Here is a 9,252-nt window from a genome sequence, read left to right on the forward strand (position 1 = left end):
ACTTAATTATGACAGGATACAGAAATTCCTTTAATAACTTCGGCAGCATCAGCACCCTGCTCTCACCATGGGTAGTGCTCTGTACTCTGTGTCCTTTGAGAACTGACTGAACCTTTCCAGTGCTTTCTTCTTTATCTCTACAGCAAAGGGAAACATCAGTCTAGAACTTTCTATTCTCAAGGGCATCTATGTTGCTATCCATGGCGCTGTGAATTGTGGGCCAATGTCCGTACCTCTATCCCCGCTCCTGCAAGCACTCTACTGATGAGCCACACTCCAGGCACCATGTAAGATAGATTTCAACTCGGTGTCTTGAGCAAAATGAACAAAAGATTTGGGATTTTACAATATCCCACTCCTATAAACTTTTGCTTTGGTGAACGAACAGATTACGAATGTGTAAGTCATTTCTGGATGCCAGTATCTCATAACTGCCTGGAATCCAACCTGCCCTAAACAAATATCTACTGAATAAACAAAAAATTACTATTAAACAAATAAGGCAGCTTCAGGAAAAGTGCTGAATGCTCACAAAGTAATTGCCCCATGACATGTGAGACAGAGGGCTCGGAGTGAGGACTCCCAGTTTTAGGAAAGGAGCTTGGCAACAAAAATCCCAGCAAACAGGACTGGCCACCCCGAGAGAGCAAACACTGAGCCTGTGATCTCTGTGAGTCTAGTTTACCTGTATATTTCCCTTTAGGCTAAGATAGAACGTACCTGGTTCAGTACAAGTATTTTTAGACTTCAAAGAGAAAATTACTACATAGTTTCCTGGATCCTTTATGTGTTTGTGTATACACACATCCGTGTTCATGCAAATGTGAATGCAAACACAAATGGAGGCTGAGGATCAGTCTCCAGTATTGAGCCTCAGGTGCTCTACAGCTTGATTTTTGATGCAAAACCTCACAACAGAGCTGGAACTCACTACAACGGCTAAGCTGGCTGGTTTAGGAGCTCCAAGACTGATGGCTTCTCTACACTTCAAGCAGATTTTCGTGCTGACCTAACTGACAAAGCTAGTTCCTCAACCTTGTTTCTTAGACCTTCCATTGGCTTTGTTATTTCTAATTAGAGCAACAATGTAGACCCAAAATGGATCAGAATGTCTGGTCCCAACATATAAGCAAGGTATGTCTGTTGGAAGCTATTTGTCTCTTTAAAGCAGAGAGAGAGAGAAGAAAAAATAAAAGTCTGCCTGCCAGGCAGAATCAGGTGTTCAATCTTGTGATGGCAGGGTTTGGCGTCGGTGGTGTTTTAACCGGGATCCTCTGAGAGTTTGGGGATCAAATGGTGTACACAGAGAGTGCACTTGCAAAAGGTAAAAGTGAGTTAAGTATTTCTTGGGAGTAATAGACATAGGAAACAACACATAAAGGAGTTCAGAAAAAAGTAAAGGAGCCTGGAAAAGCTAAAAGTCAAAAAGGAAGAGAGAAGGGTAAAAAGAAAAAGAGAAAAAAAAAAGAATGGGAAATAGAAACAGTTGCACGCTTTTGGTATGGATGCTTGGAAGTGTGTTTCCAGCTTAAGGGGTTTGCTCTCAGGCTTCCTAGTAAATGACTGCTCTGAATAATCAACTGCTTGTCTCTCATAATAAATTTCTGGATAGGTAAAATAGAAAATTTGAACTTTATTTGAGGAATAAGAAAAAAATGTTTATGAAGAATGTTTGAAATTGATAAATTCAAGTAATGAAGATTAGAGGATTAAGATAACCTGGATGATTGATGATGATGATTTAGGAATTAAAAAATGTTTGAGATGAAAGCTATTAGAGTTGGTAAATGCAAGTTATATATGTTGGGGTATCTAAGAAGATGCTTTATGGTATGTAAATGAAAATTATAGAGTTACAAGAAACAATTTAAGGTATAAAATGGTAAATGTTTCATATTCTCTCCACATGCTACTGCTATGTCAAAGTTCAGGATTTTAACATTACTCAGTGGAGTTCTGATAAGCTAATGTATCACTGGCATTATGATTATGATTCAGTAACAAGCTCAAAATTTTAATTTCCTATGGTTGATTTATAAATACAAACTTAAAGATGCTTCTCATCATGCTAAAAATCAACTCTGTTCAATTTGTATATCTAGCCCTCTGAATTGAGGAAAGAATGTTCTGTGCCTTTTAACCCAGATCTAGAGCTCTGACTAGGTCTCAAAGGCATGAGTCTATCCCAGCTGTCTAGTTGACACCTGTTAACTATATTTTTAGAATACAGACTTCAATTTCAATACAATGGTAAATACTAATGCATATCCTTCTGAATACTAAAGTTCACATAAATCCACAGTGTCAAGAATACTAAGACTTGGATCTGCCTGCCACTAATCAAATGGACTCCAGATAAGTACTCCTGCCTGTTCTTGAAGATGGGATTTTCCTTTGGTCTTGGGACTTCTAACCTGCCTCAACTGCTAGATAATTTTAATTTATGTTCTCATTCTGTATTTTTCTCAGCAGATTTTCACCTGACTATCAGACTCCACCCAGGACTCACCAGTGGAGCTGCTGAACCCCAGACTTCATAAGAGCCGATGCTAACCAGTCCAGCCAAAACAATTGCTCTTTGTCTTTCATTTGGATCAGCTAATCGAATGTTTTCAATAAATACCCATTGCCCAGCCTTTGACCTAGCACTTCAGCCTTCCTGGACTTCTTTGCAATGACGTAATGTCAGCAGGAAGCAGACACAGATGAGAGATCCGATATCCTTTGTCCCACTCTACAGGTGGAAATGCTGGGTAAAAAGGAACCCTCCTTGGTATACTCTGAAAACAATCCATGTCTCTTGTCAGACTTGGTAATGGTTTGTGTATCCTTGACTCAAGTGTTGATAATTGAGCAAATGAATGTTTCTATGTCTGGAGAACTGTTTAATGTAGTCTGTGACGATTGCACTGTTGGTAATTGTATGGCATTCAGATTCAATGTAATTCGCTATGGCTGTAATTTTACTAATTGTGTATCTGGCACTGAACAAAGAATTTCTGTCATGTTATTTTATCAACCTTCATTTGCTATGCTTCCAGTTAATGCTTCAGAAGCTTGGTGTGCAGATAGCAGCGTGCACGTGGTGAGTACAGTGCAAAAGGCTTTGAGTAGGCCTGAGAGGATGATTGGACGGATCGTTGCTGAAATCCATGCTAGAGTTTCTATTACACATACCACTATGCTGCCACCAATGCACTGTCTGACTTTGTTCAAACAGCTTAATTTGTTAATGACTTTCTAAAAGATGCCTAACTCCTGCAATTCAATGCTTCAAAGGCTACCTCTCAGTGGTTAGAGGAGTTAGAAAGAGCTTGCCTTCCTGGTCTTTGCTTACTCATTTGGCCTTCTTAGTACTGACTCTTTGGGGAGGAGGCATGAAAGGATGGGAGAACAGATATAAAAAAATTGGGAAGTAAGGGTGATTGGGGTGCACTATGTGAAATTCCCAAATAATAAATTAAAATATTATGAAAAAGAATTTATTCTACAATACTGGAAAATCTAAAATCTATTGATAGATTTCTTAGACATATTCAGCCTACCAAAGCTAAATCAAGAAAACCTTTCAGCCAGAAGCTGGAGAGATTATTCAGTGCTTAAGATCACATGCTATTCTTAGAGAGAACCCAGGTTTGGTTACAACACCCACATCAGATATATCACAACTACCTCTAACTTTACCTTCAGAGGCATGTGACACTTCTGGCAATCTTGGTACTGGTACAGTCACATACCAACTCAGAGACCCACAAATATATAGTTAAAAATAATAAAATAAATTTATTTTTTTTAAAAATCTTTCACTATAAACAGTCCAGGGCCAGATGTAGTCAGTACAGAATTCTAACAAGTCTTCAGAGAAGAACTAAAAGCAATACTCCTTAAACTATTCTAGAAAACACAAAATAAAGGAATACCTCAAAGTTCTTTTTACAAAGATAGTATTACCTGATACCAAAACCAGAGAAAGACAACAACAACAAAAAAAGAATATTGACTGATAGTTCTGATGAACATGGATATACAAGTTCTCAGTAAATACTTACAAACTGACAACATGGTGAAAATTTTAACCACCATAATCAAATCAGCTTCACCCCAGAAATGCAGGAATAGTGCAATATGTGTCAATGAATAAACTGTTATGCCCAGATCCCAAGGTCCGCACAGACCACCAGAAACTACTAGCAATCCAACTCATACGCAAAAGCAAACAATCTTTATTCAAGCTCAAGCTTAAACCCTTCAAACTCTGCAGAACAGTGGATGGTGTGGAAGGTCCTAAGCTGGTACAAGTCTTGCCTATTTATCATGGTGGTTGTAGCAGAGTAAGGGACTTCCCAAATTGGCAGTTACATAATTGATTGACATTTGCTTGGCACACTTCTATTGGCTAGTAATGATTTCAGCATGCTATTAATAATGGTTGCTAGCTTAACTAATCTACTTCAGGTATTAGATACTTTCCCCCTTAAGAACCAGTTGGTGGTTGCTAGGGATAGAGTGGCTATTTGCCTAGGGGAATTGTGATTGTCATCAGGGTGACGCTGACCCTGGAATAAGTTGGGGTTTTTCCAGCATCTGAGTTCATTCAGAGGGCAAGTTAATCATAAAATGGAGTCTGAAAGAAAAACGGAGTTTGTAATGTTAAACTGGGCCCTTCAAAACATAATCCAGTACACAAATATACTCAAAGACAGAAAAGATATTAGATGTAGAAAAGGTCTTTGACAAAATCCTAAATCCCTTCATGATAAAAAGTCCTACTAGATCTAGAAATCCTAACATAAGGGCAATATGCAGCAAGCCTATTGACAATATTTGCTAAGCTGAGAAAAACTCAAAGCATTTCACTAAAATCAAGAACAAAATAAAGTCATCCACCCCTTCACACCTCACACACACAGGACACGGTTCAATAGTGTTGAAGACTTAGCTAGAATAAATGAAGGTAATACAGGGAGTACAAATTGGAAAGGAAAAAGTCAAAATATACTCATTTACTTATTTTATAATTAAAAATAAACTCAAAATTACACCAGGAAATTCACACAGCAGCTAAACACATTTATCAAAGTAGTAGTATAGATGCTGACAGACCAGGAAAAAAAAAAAAAAAAGAAAGAAAGAAAGAAAAAAGAAATCAGTAGCCTTCTTATTCAGAAATGAAAAACAAGAAAAAAAAAGGGGGGGGGTGACATTATCATCCACAATAGCCTTAAAATGACTTGGAATGAGTCTATTCAAGAAACTGAAAGATTCATACAATACAAAATTTAAGACTGAAGAGGGACCCTCCACCGGGACGCTGCCCCCTCCCCGGGCTTCTTCTCACTTGCCCCGCTGTGAGTTTGTCCCCATACTCGGCCTTTCGGATCGGAGACGTGGGGCGAGATGAGAGCAGGCCCGGGGTGGGTGGTCACTGTGGAGACGTGGCTGTCAACATGACAGAAGTACTGACAACTGCCTCTCAGAAACAGCTACACCAGCTGAACACCCTGTTGGAACAGGAGTCTAGATGTCAGCCAAAGGCCTGTGGCTTAAAACTAACTGAGTCTGCACATGATAATGACCTCAGACTGACTGTAAGACTATGGGACTTTCAAGTAAAAGATCTACTCAGTCTAATTCACTTCTTTGGCGTCAACACAGAGACATTTTCTCTAGCTGTGAGTTTACTGGATAGATTCTTGCCTAAAATCAAGGTACAGGCGAAGCATCTTGGGTGTGTTGGACTGAGCTGCTTTTACTGGGTTGCTGTGAAATCGATTGATGGGGAAAGGAATATCTCACTGGCAAGTGATTCGATCTGCATAAGTTAGTATAGGTTCACAGCTTCAGACCTAATGGAAAGGTTTGTGTTGGAGAAAGTGTGCTGGAAAGTCAAAGCTATCACACCCCCTTTCAGTTCCTGCACCTCCATTGCTCCCGCGTTCAAGAGATGTGCCATGTGAAGGGAGAAGCGAGCTGAAGTTTGAAAGACTGGAAACCCAGATTAAGGCATGCCACTGCAGTATCATCTTTTCTAAGGCGAAGCCTTCTGTGCTGGCACTGTCCATTGTTGCTTTGGAGATGCAAGCGCTGAATCAGGAGACGTTAACAGAGGGAGTAGAACAGATTCAGGAACACTGCAAGATAAGCAGCCCAGATCTAAACAAGCAAGAGTTTGTTCCCAAGTGTTTAACTGAATATTCGTCAAACAAGAGTTCCCAGAGCAAACGGTCAGAAGTTAAAATGGATGGTGCCAGGACGCACTGCGCAGTAACGGAAGCACAGGTATTATAAAACTCACCTCCCGACAATTCCTGAAACCAGTTGGTAAATTTGGTTGTTATTCTCTGTCCACATAAAGTTTTCCAGTGTGATCATTTTCTGCTCCAACTTAAGAAGTGACATACTCCCTTCAATATAAAGACTGTGAGATTAAAAAGTAAGGGAAAAGTGAGTTTGTGGGTCTAGAGAGAGAACACTGGAAGGCATTCACTATGCACAGCAGTCTGAAGAGAACGGATATATCAGACCTCTAGCTATATGTCAATGCTTTTGTCAAAGGATTGGCATAGCAAAGAGAATTTTAAAAGTAGTTACTGAAATGGCACTTCTTAAAATTGCATGTAACCTCACTGTAGATTACTTAAAGTTACATAAGCCCAAGTGGAATGACAAGAAATGTGACCCATATAGGAACAAATTTTAATCTGTTCAATGATTAGGAAAGTGAAATATGAACTTGTGTGATGCTTATGTTAGGTGTCTGGAAACTGCGGGGGGTGGGGGTGCCTTAATTCTACAGTTAGTGTTTTCCCTCCATAACAGTTGGACTAATACAAAGTAATTATATGCATGAAACTATAAAATTGGTCTCTGATACATATACATTTTTGCCACCTAAATTTCTTAATCCTAGCAAAGATTTATCTTTTTATGATTAAAAGAATTTTTAATGTATGGCACACGCCTTTAATCCCAGCACTAGGGAGGCAGAGGCAGGTGGATTTCTTGGAGTTCGAAGCCTGGTCTATACAGTGAGTTCCAGGACAGCTGGAGAGCTATGTGACAGAGTGACCCCATCTCAAAAAACACTCAAAACAAACAAATGACAAATGTAAATGTCACTGGGAAGATGGAAAGGGTGGGTTAGAAGGTAAGGGCTCTTGCCTTCAAGCCTGACAGACTGACTTCATTCTTCAGGCCCCACATGATGGAAGGAGAGAGAAAACTCCCAAGCTCTGGGCATGTTCTCTGATACATGCATATGCCTCACCTCCTCCCTGCAATAAATCTGTGATCATGCATCTGAGATATCACCAGCTCACCTTTGCAGGCAGACTTCTGTTAGGTTGTGCTTGTGTTGTTTGACTATGCAGTAGGGTTGCTGCAGCAGCAGCGAGAACTGTCCCTGAAGTCTCTCTGCCACTCTGACCTGAGTTTCTATGGTACAGGATTTACTTTAAGAACCCTCATCACCGTACCACGTTATCGTTGGCAGAACGGCTTCTCAATTGGGAACTCCTGATTCTAGGCTTAGGAAAGCTATGCTTAGATTTGAATTCACCCAAAAAGCATTCAAGTCAAGGCTAAAGACATGAATGTGAAATAAAACTGTGAACCTTCATTTTAACATTGATCTAACTTCCCATATTTGATCACATGCTTAGGTGGCATTAAAAATGGTCAACTGCTTAATTTAAATCTTAAAATTTAAATTATGAAGTTTACATCAAAACCAACATTTCACAAATGCACCTTTAAGGTATTAAAAGAGGTATTTAAGCAGTAAATGGTTTCTTGGCACCCATAACCAAGTAATAGTTAATTTAGAGGTATTATGTTTTTATTGCTATGAGAATTACATTTAAACTTGTGGGTGTTTTATATAAAGCAGATTTCACAAGTCTTGAAAATTCATTACCTTTAATATTTCTTCTAGAGAATTGGTGTTTGTATCCATAATAATAGAAAATTTTGTCAGAATTGCTGCCTCAGCCTAGTCCCATCTAAGAAAATTTGTTTCTACTTTCTCAATAACTGGATGAATCATCATTCTGAAAACTTATTTATTGCCCTAAAGTGAGTTTAGGCTTGCTAAAGCACTCCAGAAGTTTTAACTACAGACTGTTTCTATAAAACTGTTACTGCTACTGCTTCTAATGTAGAATTTTGTTTTAAAAGGAGCCGAGTATATCTGCAAAACCTTCCTCTACAAGTCTTCAGGGAAGTAAGGCGGCACCTCCATAATTATAAAACCACCATGGCTGTGCTCGGGTTCTCCAAGCTGGTCTTGAATATGATCTACACTGTTAAAATGTAGGCAGCTCTTCAGTGCACTGCACAGCCTGAGACTACCTAGAGTAGCTGTAACCATTTTGACATGTAATGGATAAGAAAAGTATCCACAGAGAAGCAGAACAGTAAACCAAAGAACGGGTGTATTTTAGTCTTAACCTGCTTAAACCATGTTTCACTGAGAACATTTCAGTTCTTCCTAAAGGTTAATATGCTTCAATCTGAAAACAATATTGATTTTTGAGTGGACAGAAGTAAAACCAACTACCATTATGCTTTGAATACACCTTCCAATAAAATTATTGAAACGCAAACAAAAAGACTGAAGAGGACATTGAACAGGGCACTAGAAGACAGAAAGACCTCCCTTGCTCATGAGTTAGTAGGAAATTGTGAAAAGCGATGATAATAGTCTACAGATTCAATGCAATCACCATTAAAATTCCAACACAATACACTTCATAGAAATTGAAAATATACTTTTTTAAAAAGCTCACAAAAGACCCATGATAGTGCTGGACATAGTGGCTTACACCTGTAATCCCAGCACTCAGGAGACAAAGGCAGGAAATCTCTGTGGATTCTTGAACAGCCTAACCTACAAAATGAGTTTCAGAACAGCCAGAGCTGTTAAACAGAGAAATTCTGGAGAGAGAGAGGGGAAGGGAGAGGGGGAGGGGAAGGTGGAGGGGGAGAAAGGAGGGAAGGGGAGGGAAGGGAGTGAGGGAGAGAGAGAGCACAAGTCAGCTAAAACTGTCTTGAACAATAAAAATGTTATCTCACTGTCTTGAATGTTGATATTACTGTCTCAGATTTCAAATTATACTGCAGACTATAGTAATAAAAACACTATGGTACTGACCTAAAAGCAGATCCACAGGTCAATAGACCTGAATGCAGGAAGACTCATAAGCACAGCTCTCAATAACCTGGGCCCTACCATACCAATCATTCATCTAGAAA

At 39.2% G+C, this 9,252-nt stretch overlaps 1 pseudogene across 1 annotated transcript; it reads left to right on the plus strand.

Annotated features, from left to right (window-relative positions):
* Positions 1-5,447: 5,447 nt before the first annotated feature.
* On the plus strand, positions 5,448-6,325 carry LOC308430921 (cyclin-G1-like; annotated as a pseudogene). The gene has a single exon. The product of its transcript is annotated as a cyclin-G1-like (transcript).
* Positions 6,326-9,252: the final 2,927 nt, after the last annotated feature.

Source organism: Micromys minutus, assembly GCF_963924665.1.
Source record: "Micromys minutus genome assembly, chromosome: 16".
Taxonomy (NCBI): Eukaryota; Metazoa; Chordata; class Mammalia; order Rodentia; family Muridae; genus Micromys; species Micromys minutus.